Source organism: Podarcis tiliguerta, assembly GCF_965153285.1.
Source record: "Podarcis tiliguerta genome assembly, chromosome: 12".
Classification (NCBI taxonomy): Eukaryota; Metazoa; Chordata; class Lepidosauria; order Squamata; family Lacertidae; genus Podarcis; species Podarcis tiliguerta.
The window spans coordinates 6386677-6401839 of NC_139545.1; the positions used below are offsets into that span (position 1 = coordinate 6386677).

At 45.0% G+C, this 15163-nt stretch overlaps 1 protein-coding gene and 1 long non-coding RNA gene across 3 annotated transcripts in view; one reads left to right on the forward strand and one right to left on the reverse strand.

The window, feature by feature from the left end:
• ANLN (anillin, actin binding protein) overlaps positions 1–15163 on the reverse strand; it is a 495425-nt gene that overhangs the window by 452344 nt on the left and 27918 nt on the right. The window lies entirely within an intron of this gene.
• LOC310661319 overlaps positions 9968–15163 on the forward strand; it is a 78425-nt gene continuing 73229 nt past the window's right edge. The window contains exons 1-2 of one of the 2 annotated variants that reach the window (XR_014503894.1): positions 9968–10087; positions 14948–15055. This is a non-coding gene — a long non-coding RNA (uncharacterized lncRNA). Of the gene's footprint in view, positions 10088–11078; positions 11138–14947; positions 15056–15163 lie in introns of those variants that run through there. The other variant, XR_014503895.1, reaches the window with a different exon arrangement.

Genomic DNA, 15163 nt, shown 5'->3' on the forward strand with positions numbered 1-15163 from the left:
ACCTTTGTCGGCAAGGTAAGTCAGCTGTACTAGAGCCCAATGATTTCAGTTAGCTTAAAGCAAGCCTATTGGACTTCAGACACTGGCTCGGATGTAGGGTGACCCAACGATAAAGAGGACTGCCGCTACCTTTAATAATTGCATAGAAGGGAGAATTTCAGCAGGCATGGTTTTTCTTGTCCTGGCAAAAAATCCCTTGGCTGCACAGCATAGAAGCTGCAATATACCAAATCTACCATTGCACAGATATAAAATACCTCATGATAGGCATTCTTAGTGCAATCTGCACAATATCTAGGGCTTTAACAATAGGGAGTCACCTATCAGCACCACATGCCTCTTCCTGCTTGGAGTATTCTAAGGTCTGCAATTGCTGTTCTCTGTGGCAGTTGCTGAAATAGAAAAGGCTGGCTTATCAGTTGCTTGGATGCCAGCCCCAGCCATATGGAACTGGGAACGATGGGCATCTTCTTCTCAAACAAAGCACTGCAACCACCAACTACATTTCTTGTGTGGCACCCATCGATTTCATCAAAAGATATTCCTTTTGGGTTTTGCCCTTTATGCATTCTGCTTCTAAGTCATCTGACCAAATCAACCAGCTAAAATTTTAGGCTTGTTTCAAATAAGAAACATGAAGGACATCCCAGAGGAAAAGAAAACAAATTTTCTATATGCCACGGCAGCCACCAGAATAGCCCTCACTAGTACAGTGGTACCTCGGGTTAAGTATTTAATTCGTTCTGGAGTTCCGTTCTTAACCTGAAACTGTTCTTAACCTGAAGCACCACTTTAGCTAATGGGGCCTCCCGCTGCCGCTGCACGATTTCTGTTCTCATCCTGAAGCAAAGTTTTTAACCCGAGGTAATATTTCTGGGTTAGCGGAGTCTGTAACCTGAAGCGTATGTAACCCGAGGTACTACTGTAAATGGTAAGGGGAGGCGATTCCCACAAAAGATTATTGGGTATGTAAATTAAGCGAATTTATAGAATTAGCAAGGTTAACAGCAGCCATAAGACTTCAGGCAAATCAAAAATTAAGATTAGAATGGCAATGTTTTGAGGAATATATGGAAAAACACAGCTCTGAAAAGAATATGTTGATATGCATGGATTAAGTATGTAAAGTATAAATGAGAACAATAATTAGAAAGGGTTATAAGAGATGCATTATCCAAAGAATGCAATGGCAATATTCAAATTTTCACCAAAGGAAGTCGAGTAGTGGTGGAAGTCAGGGGTGTATATAGGGGTTTGTGTTTGTAGTATAGGGGTATATGTATTTATTCTTTTTGTATCAGTATATGTTTATTTTGGTGGGACACGGGTGGCGCTGTGGGTAAAACCTCAGTGCCTAGGACTTGCCGATCGCATGGTCGGCAGTTCGAATCCCCGCGGCGGGGTGCGCTCCCGTCGCTCGGTCCCAGCGCCTGCCAACCTAGCAGTTCGAAAGCACACCCAAAAGTGCAAGTAGATAAATAGGGACCGCTTACCAGCGGGAAGGTAAAAGGCGTTCCGTGTGCTGTGCTGGCTCGCCAGATGCAGTTTCATCACGCTGGCCACGTGACCCGGAAGTGTCTCCGGACAGCGCTGGCCCCCGGCCTCTAGAGTGAGATGAGCGCACAACCCTAGAGTCTGGCAAGACTGGCCCGTACGGGCAGGGGTACCTTTACCTTTTTATGTTTATTTTATTTTCATTTTTTGTATCATTTATTAAGAATAAATTTAAAATTATTTTAAAAAGAAGAAAGAAAGAAACATGAATCTCTTTCTTCAAATTGGATCTCTAGACCACACAGCTTTATAACCAAGGGGCACCTTTGCTGTTGGAGCCGGTCCATGAGCCTCAGGTGCAATAGAACCTTGAAAACCAGCATTCCTACAGTGATGCTACACTGACCTTTCTGCAATATCCCTTTGCGTGTTGAGTCCCCAAAGCCACCCACCAAAAAATTCACACATCACACATCAATTTTTGTTTAGGTTTTTGGCATGATTTTGGCCACAACTTTATTCAAAATACAAAAAAATGTGAGTGGTTGCTTAAGCATTGGTTATGACTATCTGTCCTTGTCCCAGGGACAGAACTGACTTCCGTACTCCAACGGAAGCCAGCGTGGGAAACAAGTATTGGGTGAGAAAATGAAGCTGGGCATCAGTCCCTCACTTCTCACCCTCATGTTCCGGTGGGGCTTGCACGGCCCAAATCCGATGCCAGGGACAGGACGAAAAGAATGGCAAGCCCCTGGATTCCTTTAACGGAATTCCCTTTCCGCACCACCATTGGAGGGGTAGGCACTTACCCCTCCACCAACCAATTTGAACCAATGCCTAACCACCAACCTTACAAGTTGTGACGATTTGCTACGCAGTAGGCAAAAACCAAATGGCACCAGCCAATCAGCCAGATGGCAAAATTCCTACCAAGCCCCTGCTCCAAAGCAGACGACCCCATGACAGGCATAGCAAGGTCAAGCGATCAAAAAACCCCCCCTATTAAAGGGAGGGTGGGCGGGTGATCCGGTGCAAAACAGCCAAGAGGACGCCCAGTGTTGGGCGACCTGTATTTAAAAACTCTGGCTCCTCCTCCAAAAATGGCAACAATCAAAAATCCCCAGCAACACCATTAACCACTTAATGGCTTGGGTTTATCCAAAATCTGCCCAGCAACAACAGGGTGGCTTGTTTTCCCCAACCGCAACACGTGATCTCTGTTAGGGAGAACATGCCCCAGCATATTCTTCCATGCCCCCTTGGTACTTCTGCCTCCTTGCTGGCGTATATACCCTCTCTTTCCTTCCCTTTCTCCCCCCCCCCCCAATTGAGCATATATTTATATCTTGCTGGTTGTGTTGCCAAGGAGCCCTGAAAGAAAGCAGAGCCGAGATAACTTCTAATCCACCTTTCTGTGATAATGTGGCGCAAGTGAAAAAAGCCAGGGTTCCTCTCTCGACGTTGTGGTAAGAGACCAGGGGCCTTTAATAGACACCGTAGACAGAAAGCTGCCCAAGGACAGTCCTGAAATGGAGGCAAGGACTATAATTCTAGAGAGCCAGGAATCGTAAGCCGTTTAGAAAACTGTAGGCCTGCCATTTTATTCAATTAAAAATGCTTTTTTATTATTTTTTGGCGATTCAAATTTTATTTTTTACCAACAACCAAAACACCAACAGTGAAACCCCCTAGGTGGCTGATACATTGGGTATACATAATCAATAATAACATATTCAAATCAACCATATGTACGATTTTATATACGTTAACACTCCTCCACCCACAAGGTTTATTTAACTTTTAACATTTTAATTGCCCCAGATTGTTATTTTATTTAATTAATAAATGTACAAGCTGTTTTTCAAGAGAGAAATCCTCACAAAAATGGCGTATAAATACAAAATTAACCAACCATCAAACGATATAAAAGTGACAGAAATTTTTTAAAACATCCAAAAATGCAAAATATTAAAAGGCAGCACAGAGCCACAAGCAACATGGCAGAAAACTGAGCACAAAAAAAAATCACAATGCAATTTTTACAGTCCAATGTAGATCCGTCATTAAAAGGTTAAGCAGAAAGGTTAGTTTTGAGAGCCCATATAAACCTGTCAGAGGATGCTGCTTGCCTGTGCTCAAGTGGAATTGAATTCTACAGATGAGGGGCCACCACTGAGAAGTCCTTGTTCAATGTGTCCACCAATCTAATTGTGGGCATCCAAGCAGGCCCCGTGAAGCAGATAAATTTATATGTGATAATTGTGTGATTCTGCAATATTAGTTGATTCCTTAACACTTTGGTGTCATTTCGGGGGGGGGGGGGGAGTGTACATGTTTCTATTGAGAACCTGCACAGGGTAGATTAGGGACCAGAACCAAAAAAACCAGGTTCAAATCTTCACAATTTAGCTCCACCCTCACCTCTCTCTCTCTCTCTCTCTCTCTCATTCTGCTTTAGCCAACCTCACAGGCCGGAAGAAAAATTAGAGATGTGCTAGTCTGAGGTCCTTAGAGCCTGCTAAAGATAGGGAGGCCATGGAATTTCTTATGTACTGAAGTTCTCACCCTGGGCCAGCAGGGGGATACTGTAGTTTTCACTCAGGTCCACATATGCAAATAAGGAATTGAAAGTGACGTTCAGTGATTGGATAGTTCCAGAAAGTTGTTACTGTTGCTTTGTAGTGGAGCTCTATATAAGCAGGTTGGCTGAACCCTTCAGCCCAGTTCTGTTCTGGGCCTGTGAATCAACAAGAGCTGTTTGAAGAATCGCTGTGTCGTCTGATATGTTCACCCACAACTTAACAGAATTCATGGTTAAAGCTTCCAGCGACCTGCCGTGAGACTTCCTCCCTTTGACGATCTCCCTTTTTTCTGTGTCTGCCAGCTGTAAACAAGGTACAACCTCCATGGGACTGTAACACTTCATACACATGTGGAATCTGACATGTTTAAAAGCATCCCAATATTAAAATCTCCTTGTACTTGGATAACTGGTACCTCAGGGAGAAAGCTTCTAAAGGCCCACTATGTCCATGCCATTGGTTTCTGTTGCTGCTAGCATAATCTGGGAACATTTTTATCCTCCATCTGTGTATCTGATGTGGTACAATCCTGCAACCACATGCTCTGTTCAATGTTTTAACCACCCCAAAGTACCACAAAGGCAATAGGATGTTCTATAAAACCTTCAAGGTTTTAGGTGAGGGTGGTATTCTTAGATCAATTCAGTTGCTTAGTTCATTCTGCACTGTGCTTGCTAAGAGTAATTGTTTCTCCAAAGACCACTGTATAGTGCCACTGTATTCTGCTCTGGTCAGACCTCACCTGGAGTACTGTGTCCAGTTCTGGGCACCACAGTTCAAGAAGGACACTGACAAACTGGAACGTGTCCAGAGGAGGGCAACCAAAATGGTCAAAGGCCTGGAAATGATGCCTTATGAGGAACGGCTAACGGAGCTGGGCATGTTTAGCCTGGAGAAGAGGAGGTTAAGGGGTGATATGATAGCCATGTTCAAATATATAAAAGGATGTCACATAGAGGAGGGAGAAAGGTTGTTTTCTGCTGCTCCAGAAAAGCGGACACGGAGCAATGGATCCAAACTACAAGAAAGAAGATTCCACCTAAACATTAGGAAGAACTTCCTGACAGTAAGAGCTGTTCGACAGTGGAATTTGCTGCCAAGGAGTGTGGTGGAGTCTCCTTCTTTGGAGGTCTTTAAGCAGAGGCTTGACAACCATATGTCAGGAGTGCTTTGATGGTGTTTCCTGCTTGGCAGGGGATTGGACTCGATGACCCTTGTGGTCTCTTCCAACTCTATGATTCTATGATTCTATGACCAGTATAAGGGGGCGGTTGAAAACCACTTGCTGTAGCGATAATAAAATCAGGGATAAAGGAACTGGAGAAGGTTTCTCCCTGCTAAAGTTGGTGGATTGGTTTGGCTAATATGATCTGTAATTCTACCTCCAGAGTGGCTGATCCAATTCCTTTGACTTTAGCTGGATTTTGTTTCTGTAACTGGGCACAAGAATGCAGCACAGAACAACAAAGGTGAAATATACTCAGATTTCTGTAGTGATTTCATGCTCTTTATTGCAGCTTGTAAAACAGTGATTGAATTGCCCCCCAAACCTCAGGCTTTTATATACACTATTTACACAATGAGTCCCATCTGATTGGCTGATTCTGCTTCCCTCCTGGAGCCTGATTGGTCTTTTCCTGCAGGCCAATCAGTTGTTGCATTCTAGGATCCTACCAGCCTAATAGGCTGATTAACTTCCTCTTGGAGCCTGACTGGCAGTGGCGTAGCGTGGGGGGTGCAGGGGGGCCGGCCGCACCGGGCGCAACATCGGGGGAGGGGCGCGCTCGCACTCGCAGCTCTCTGCCCCTACCTGGCTCACTCACTCTCTCTCACTGCAGTGCTGGCTGTGCAAATCCGATCCGAGCCGCCGGGTCGCCGCCCACTGTCGAGGGGAGGGTGCCAGGCGTGCGGTGCGGTGCGGAGAGAGAGCAAGGGACTATCTGGGGGAGGGACAGTGCAGCGGGGGGGGGGGCGCAAATTACTTGCCTTGCCCGGGTGCTGACAACCCACGCTACGCCACTGCTGACTGGTCTTTTCCTGCAGGCCAATCAGTTGTTGCATTCTAGGATCCTACTTGCTTATTGTTCTAGGATCCAAGCTTAGTACATAACAAAAGGTGTGGTTCAGGGGCCAAAAATCCCATCCCTGTGATGGAGGAGATAACGTTTTCCACCCCTGATGTAAGACACGATACGGATTCCCCATTGTGACAGTGCACAGTTGCCCAGATTTTACGATTCAGAAGAAGGAAGATCACACAGTTTGCATGTATGAACCTCAGCTTCACATGCCCACCCACACCTATCTAAAAAAACCACAAAAAAACAGTTAAGCATCTGAACTGGGCTGCAGTAGTGCTAGCTGTCAGCAGAGCTCATGTCTTTTGCTTTCATAAATAAACCGTTCTTGCTTAGGATATTTTTTGAATTTATTATTTTTTTAAATGAAAATAAACGCGAAGATGTTCCTCACAAATCTTTTGCAGACCCTTTGCCAGGCGGTTTATTGTTCTTCATTCCTAACATTCACATGTGCATATAATGTGGAAAAAAATTGACACCTGATTCAGAATATGTTTACTTGGCAAGAAATCAAGAAGCTGAGTTTTAATAGCACTTAATTTTATGAGCATGTGGTCTCAGCCCCACGAGCCTTATAGGCTGCTCTGCAACCTGTTCCTTGGGCAGCAGAACTTCTGTCAGCTTCAGTGGGAATTTCTTCTACAGAGATTCAGGATTGGGACATTTACTGGTTTTCAAGAGATTCAGAGTTCAAACTAATTCTGCTTTTCTCACCCAGCCAGGATATATCCAGACTATCCTTCATAGATATACAATATATTCCTCTCCAGCTCATTAGATTGCAGCGGTATTTAATGCATTCTCATGTGGTTTTATCCAGTGGCAAGTGGCCTCTTGCTCATGTTGCACAAAAAGTAGCCAGCTGTTGCTACCAGTAAAATAATGAGCAGATATGATGAAAACAGGTTTGTTGCTCAACAGTAGGATCACCCAGGCGTGGTCTTTCCACCTACGCTCCTTGTGGCGTCCTTCTGCAAAAATGGCAGCTTGGGGGGGGGGGGGAGGGAATGTCAGCCAGACAACAGGAAAGCTTTCATTCAGGGATTTTATGGGGACATTATTTAATACTAAATATGTCTTAGAAAGATCACTGCAGATGGTGACAGCAGTCACAAAATTAAAAGATGCCTGCTTCTTGGGAGAAAGGCGATGACAAACCTAGACAGCATCTTACAAAGCAGAGACATCACCTTGCCGACAAAGGTCCATATAGTTAAAGCCATGGTTTTCCCAGTAGTGATGTATGGAAGTGAGACCTGGACCATAAAGAAGGCTGATGGCTTAAGAATTGATGCTTTTGAATTATGGTGCTGGAAGAGACTCTTGAGAGTCCCATGGACTGCAAGAAGATCAAACCTTTCCATTCTTAAGGAAATCAGCCCTGAGTGCTCACTGGAAGGACAGATCGTGAAGCTGAGGCTCCAATACTTTGCCCACCTCATGAGAAGAGAAGACTCCCTGGAAAAGACTCTGATGCTGGGAAAGATGGAGGGCACAAGGAGAAGGGGATGACAGAGGACGAGATGGTTGGACAGTGTTCTCAAAGCTACCAGCATGAGTTTGATCAAACTGCGGGAGGCAGTGGAAGACAGGAGTGCCTGGCGTGCTCTGGTCCATGGGGTCACAAAGAGTCAGACACAACTAAACAACAACAACAAAATGTCTTAGAAAAGAGAAAAAGGGAAGGTGATACAAAACTGATCTCAGAGAGGCCTTATGTCTGGCCACTTCAGAGCACTCTAATTTTGGCTATGTCACAAGGTTCAGAAAGATGATGGTATATTTTGGCAAAACAAAGAAATTGTCTTGCAATATTTTGATACTACAGAGGAGAAACCAGTGTTGTTGTTTTTCACCATGACAAAAATCCAGAGTATTTGCTGTCGGGGGTTCATTTTATTAAATAAGAACACAAAGCCATAATCCCCCCCCTTTTTTTTTTAGATAACCACTGGGGAATTTCTTGTGGTTGACGTTCCCTGCCTACAAATCGGAGGCGATTTGTACAGCAGGCAGAGAGTGCAAACAGAATGTTGTCACCAAAACAATTGACTCAGCTGTCCACGTTTGATGCTGTGGAGTTGGACAAGATTCTTCCCCCCACTATTTAAAAAAAAAATATTTGTTTTTTTGAAAATGCCCTCCTATTATTAGTATTATTATTATTTTGTTTCTAAGCCTTTGTTGACATTGACAGCTCATCCTTTGGCCATCATTCATCCCGGCTACTGCCAACTTTGGAGAAAATAAAATCCCTGCTCCCCTAATCCGATTAGAGGGCTGGCAAATTGAATCTCGCCCCTCTCAGTGTCCCCTCAGCTGGCTGTCATTAGGAGCATAGCCTGGCCTTTGGCGGGGCTCCAAACACCACCTAACTGAATTTGAGATGCTGGAGTCCTGACAGGCCAAGGAAGGTAATTGAAGAGCTGTGGGGATCTTGTAAAATTTCAGCCAGCAGGGATTACACAGGGGATCGGGGAGACCCATCTGTAGCAGAGACGGGAGCACTAAAAAGCCACTGTCTGGGCCCCTCTTTCTTTCTTTTCATTATTATTGATAAAGAGATTGGGGAAAGAGATGTCAAATTAGGGTGAATAAAAACATAGCGTCAGGTTATCGGCCCGAACCAAATGTCTGTTAGAACGGAACCCTTCGTTTCTATTTATATCTAAAACACATGAGGGTGCCTTGTGGAAACTGACGACTCTTGTTTCCAGGCAAATATGTTTAAAATCCTGATGAAAGCCTTTTCCTCTCTCAGATGATGGACCCAAATATCAAAATCACCCAAGTACTTCCTGTTCTTTTGGGGTGATCAATACCATATAACTGCAAAAAGAAAGATGCATGGATGTAGTAATTCTTTCAATGAACTTGCACCTAAACATTTAGCCCAGGTGGAAAATTAATTGCGATCTTAGTGAAATCATGTTGAGCCATTGGCAAACCTCTACTCTCTGACTGGATCTGTGTTTCCTGACCTAGGTACTAATTGCCTGTGTGTATCCTGAGTTTGCATCTAATTTAAGCAGGCGCAGTCCTGTTTGCCTAACTGGAATTTCCCCATGCGTTAGTGTTCAGAGAATTTCAAAAATCTGAATTAGTCTAGCAGTTGGGAGGAGAAATTATCCAGTGGCGTAGCGTGGGTTGTCAGCACCCGGGGCAAGGCAAGTAATTTACGCCCCCCCCCCCCCGCTGCACTGTCCCTCCCCCAGATAGTGCCTCACTCTCTCTCCGCACCGCACCGCACGCCTCGCACCCCCCCCCCCACAGTGGGCGGCGACCTGGCGGCTTGGATCGGATTCGCACAGCCAGCACTGCAGTGAGAGAGAGTGAGTGAGCCAGGTAGGGGCAGAGAGCTGCGAGTGCAAGCGCCCCCCCCCCAGATGTTGCGCCCGGTGCGGCCGGCCCCCCCTGCACCCCCACGCTATGCCACTGAAATTATCCCAAATTATAGTATCTATAGATGTATGATATTGCTGCCTGAGGCGTAGTGAGGCTTATACATAAACATTATTTTTGTGTACAAAAAACACACAAAGATTTGACCAACATTGTTGTGTGTGGCCGATGAACACACATCTATCACTGTCTGTTTAGAACCCTGTGTGTGCATACAGAAATCTTTCGCTGTCATTGTTTGAGAGCTATGCAAAACATGCTCATCACTATTTGTTCTCACCCAGCCAAATCTAGAAAGGCGCCTTCAACACATGGCAACCTAACCTCATCAGATTGTCACTTTACTTTCTGACAAAAGGGGGGCAGAATTCCGCTCACCTGCTCTGCAGGGACTGAAAGAATGAGACTGTGGAAAAGAAGGCAATCTCTCAGCCACTGCTCTGATGCAATCACCATTCATCTAAGGGCAAAGAGGGGTTCAACACTTTCCCAGTTAGTCTGGGAGCGCCTTCACCTTACTCAGGACAGGTGTGTATGTTCTCTCCTGGGACAAGCTCTGAAAAGCCAGTTGCGTGTCAAGGTCCCCAAGCCACCCCCCAAATAACTCACAACGCACACTTAATTTTTGTTTAAGGTTTTTGGCATAATTTTGGCCACAACTTTATTTAAATACAAAACCGTGAGTGGTTGTTTAGGCATTGGTTAAGACTATCTGTCCCCCTGCCTGGGGACAGAACTGACTTCCGGGCACCACCGAAAGACAGTGCGGGGGAAAGCAAGTCGGGGAGAAATGGAGCTGAGTCACAGACCCTCAATTCTCATCCGCATGCTCCCCGAAGGCTTGCCGGCCCTAGTCCCATTCCAGGGATTGGACGAAAAGATGACAAGCCCCAGGATTCCTTTAACGGAATTCCCTTTCCGCAGCAACCATGGAGGGGCAGGCACAGCCTATCCTAACCCCTCCTCCACCAATTTATAACCAATGCCTAACCGCAACCTTACAAGTTGTGACGATTTGCTACGCAGTAGGCAAAAACCAAATGGCCCAGCCAATCAGCTGGACAAAATTCCTACCAGGCATAGCAAGGTCAATGCAACAACCCCTTACTCAAGGGCGGGTGGGCGGGTGATCCGTTGCACGCAGCAAAGAGAAAGCTCCAGGCTGCGTGCAGAGTATTTAAACATTTTACCCCTCCCACCAAAATTGCAACATAACTTTTACCCCAGCAACCCAGTGAACCAATCACTGCCCCAGGCCATATTTAGAGACCCTGCCTGGTCACAGAGGGGTGGCTCAGCAGACCCCACCGCAACACGTGCTCTCCATGAAGGAGAACACGCTTTGTGCAAATTTTTCAGCATGATGATTCCCCACCCTCCCACTCCTGTGCTCAATCCCTGGAACTGGGTTGCAACTTTCCCCCAAAAAAGTTTGGCACCCACTGTGTGGGGCCCAATTAGGGCCCCTGGCAGAGCATCAGTGGCAGATCCCTGGCACCTCCTGGGTGACACCCCCACCCATGGCTCAGGGTTATATTGATGGGGTTATCTGGTTTAACTCACACAACAGTGACTCAGGTAAGATGCAGAGATTTTATCTTTTTTTTTTAATTCAAAATTATAACAAGACATATTATCCAAAAACATATCATCCTTGTCCCCCGCATTTTTCCTCCCTCTCCCCCTCCCACACAAAATCCCCCCACCCCACCCCCTGACTTCCTCAGTTCCAGTCTTTGGTTTCTCTAAGAATGCTGTTTTCTGCATGTTACAAAGTTGTATAGATCCTCAGACTATTTAGCTGATTATTATCAATAAAAAGTTTGTGAATGTTTATTCAAAACCTGCCAAGGAGTCCAGTTCGCTTTGTTGTGTCTTCAGATACTTTGTAAAGGGTTCCCATTCATCCTTAAAGTCGCAGTTATCCTTGTCCTGTAGCTTATATGTCAGTTTTGCCAGTTCTGCATAGTCCATCAATTTTTCTTGCCATGATTCTTTAGTTGGGGTTTCTTCAGTCTTCCATCCTTGTGCTACCAGAACTCTCGCAGCCGTTGTCGCATACATGAAGATGTTTTTCAACTTTTGGGGCAGGTCTTTCCCTACAATCCCCAACAAAAATGCCTCGGGTTTTTAAACAAATGTTAAATGGAACATTTTCTTCAATTCGTTGTATATCATTTCCCATTTACCTTACAATCCCACAAGATGCAGAGATTTTATCAATGGCCCTGATGGCCGCAAGTGAACTCATAGCTTTGAAATCCAGCCTCCGTTCGTGACACCACACTGCTTCTCTGTACACAGCACATTGAGGACCATTTCCAAAGGTGGGCTGTGAGCATCTTCCGGCAATAGTGTCAGGCTTTTGAAAATGTTCAGTTGGCTTTTGGTGGCAGGGTTAGGGTAGTATGGAAATACTTTGTTTTTGAGATTGGGATTTTTGCAATCAAATCAAGCAATCGGTTCTCAACCTGTGGGTCCCCAGAGGTTGTTGGACTACAACTCCCATCATCCCTGAGCTCTGGCCTTGCTAGCTAGGGGTGATGGGAGTTGTAGCTCAACAACATCTGGGGACCCACAGGTTGAGAAAGCTGAATCAACCAAGTATGGTCTGTTCCTTTCAAATCCACACAGCATGAAAAGCAACAGTGTTTTGTTCCTAATGGTAGACAGCTACCCGTTCTCTTCAGCTGGAAATCTCCCTGTTTCTCATGCGAGTTTTCAGTTGGGGAAGACACATTCTACCCAGGAGCTCCCAGCACCCAGAATCCATCCATGGAGTAGGCCTGCCATGTCACAACAGTCTGAACATCTGGGTTTGGGGGGGGCGGAGGAGAAATCCACTTCTCCACTGTGTGGTGGTTGTTTCAGAGGACAACAAAGCCCTCACCAACTCAAAATCTGGTGGAGGAACCTTTGGGAGCCACGGGCCTCTCCCTCCCTCAAACTCAGTCTCCTTGTTAAGCTTCGCATGGGGTTTCCCAGGAGAACTGTGGGATGTAAACACAGGAGCAGTCAATGACAACATTCCTAGAGTGTACATGTTAGAACATGGGGAGGGATGTCAGTCCAGCAAGCAGGTAAACTTCCTGGGGACGGACTTCCTCCGCATGTGACCAGAGGTGGGTGTGGCCTCACCTGTGCAGGTAAATGAGAAAAGCACAGGGCAGGCAGCCATCTCTCTCTGCCATCTTCCTTCGATGAGGAAACATCTAAGGATGCTCTCTTGGCTCTCAGCCAAGAGAGTAGATAAGGACTAACTTGCTACAAGATAGATTCCAAGTGTATGTAACCTTTTTTAAGCTGTCTGCCTTCTGGGATCACATTGTGAACAGAACGTGAGCAAACTCTTTTATACTTTTATGAAGACTGTGTCGTGTCTTGTATTTTAAGAGGGAACAAAAGGGGAAATTGCCAGAGTAATTATTATAGAGCTTCTAGCGAACCTGTGCAAGCGTTACCGTTGCGAACTTAAAGGGGAATGTCTATAAACTCTGCTGATATTTTGGGAACTTGTTAGCACAAGTTGGATAAAGATATAATTAGTCAATATATCCTCTCCTGCACCCCAGAACATTCCCACAAGAACAAGGACTAGTTGTCACCTGAATCCTGCTGCATGAATTTCCCCTCCCTCCCTCCCTCCCTCTCACGGAGGCGTTTTGCACTTTCTGAAAACGGCCTCCCATCATCTCCTTTCAAGCTCCAGCCCTTCTGGACTCGTTAGCTGTACAGGCAAGCACTAAGGCCCCACTTTGTATAATGGTTTAATTACAATGTCAACGTGGATTCATTAGCATGACAGCTGTCACTGTAAACGGGCGAGTGGGGAGGCTTTCAGAGCCCCCAGGGTCAGGGTAATTGATGTAGTGAACAGAATACTGTATTTGCCAAACAAAGGGATGGGTCTCTATCTTGACCCGAGAAGGGCAATCAGTGTAATCAGGGAATCGATAGCAGCTGCATTTTCATCAGTGATCAGAGCGATTCAGCCACCCGCCCACCTGATTATGTCCTGGCTGCTATAGCCTAGGTGGCAATCACAGACTTCGTACGATTTGTGCACTTTCTCCTATGGAAAGAATTCTCCTTACTATTTCCAGTTTTTTCTGCGGTTAAGCAGAACACCCCCCCACAGATTCCCCATTTTCTTAATTGGGGAATGATAGGTGTTTTGCTGCTATTAGGGGGTAAGTATTGCTTCATGCCCCAAATGGTTTTTTTAAAAGCAGAATGTTGGAAATAACTAACATAATATTTCATTGATTGCTTACTACATTAATATCCTAGCTTTCCTCCAAGGAACCGTACGCAGTTCTCCCCCTCTTCATTTTCTCCTCACAACAACCCTGTGAGGTAGGTTAATAATAATAATAATAATAATAATAATAATAATTTATTTATACCCTCCCATCTGGCTGGGTTTCCCCAGCCACTCTAGGCGGCTTCCTAAAAAATATTAAAATACAGTAATGCATCAAACATTAAAAGCTTCCCTAAACAGGGCTGCCTTCAGATGTCTTCTAAAAGTTTGGTAGTTGTTTTTCTCTTTGACATCTGGTGGGAAGGCGTTCCACAGGGCGGGCGCCACCACCGAGAAGGCCCTCTGCCTGGTTCCCTGTAACTTGGCTTCTCGCAGGGAGGGAACCGCCAGAAGGCCCTCGGTGCTGGACCTCAGCATCTGGGCAGAACGATGGGTGAAGCTACTCCTTCAGGTTATGTGATTAGCCCAAGGTCACCCTGTGACCTTCTTAGGTGAGTGGTGATTTGAAGCCTGGTTTCCCAGGCTCTAGCCTGGTATGCTAAACCACACTGCGATTTCTCTGACAGCTCAACTTTTCTTCTTGTTTCTTAGTGTAAAGGTATAGAACAATGTATGTATACACACTCACAATTTCTTATACTGATAATACATGGAGTCCAAGTCCTCATCCCCCCCCCAGAAAAAAGAATCTTGAGGCATTGCTTGCCATCATGCAGTCAAACATATTCAGTTGTTTTAGCTGTAAGTGCTTATTCTCCAAATCTTAAAGAACCATTCCCAGTTGTTGGCAGTTTATTCATTATTAAATAAATGATTAAATTAAATTCCAGACTAACAGGTGGTGATCCTTGAATAGATAATATTTCATATATCTTAGTCTACAATTTAATTAACCTTTTGGAAAGAACTGGGTGAGAAATACCAACTGTAAGTAAGTAAGTAAATAAATTTTTATTTATACCCCGCCCTCCCCGGCCAAGACCAGTCTCAGGGCACCTAACATCAAATATCAAATACATTAAAACACAATCAAACAATTGATTAAAATACAGCTTAAAAAATAGAATCAGGATAAAATTAAATGTAAATGGTTTTATAATGCTTTTCTTTTATACTCATGCAAGGCGAAAAAGCAGAAGCAATGGTAGAAGCAAGCAGATCTCCTTGAAAACCAACCCAAATTCTGCAAAATTGGCTCAAATTCTGTTTTGAAGAAAATTTCGGTGAAAAAGGTAGGGGAGAGTCAGGTTCCAGGAGAGAACAAGTCAGGCTAGTCTAGGGTTGTCCAAGAAACACTTTGTTTAATCAATGTGCCGCTGTTAACAAGAAACTTTAGAGGG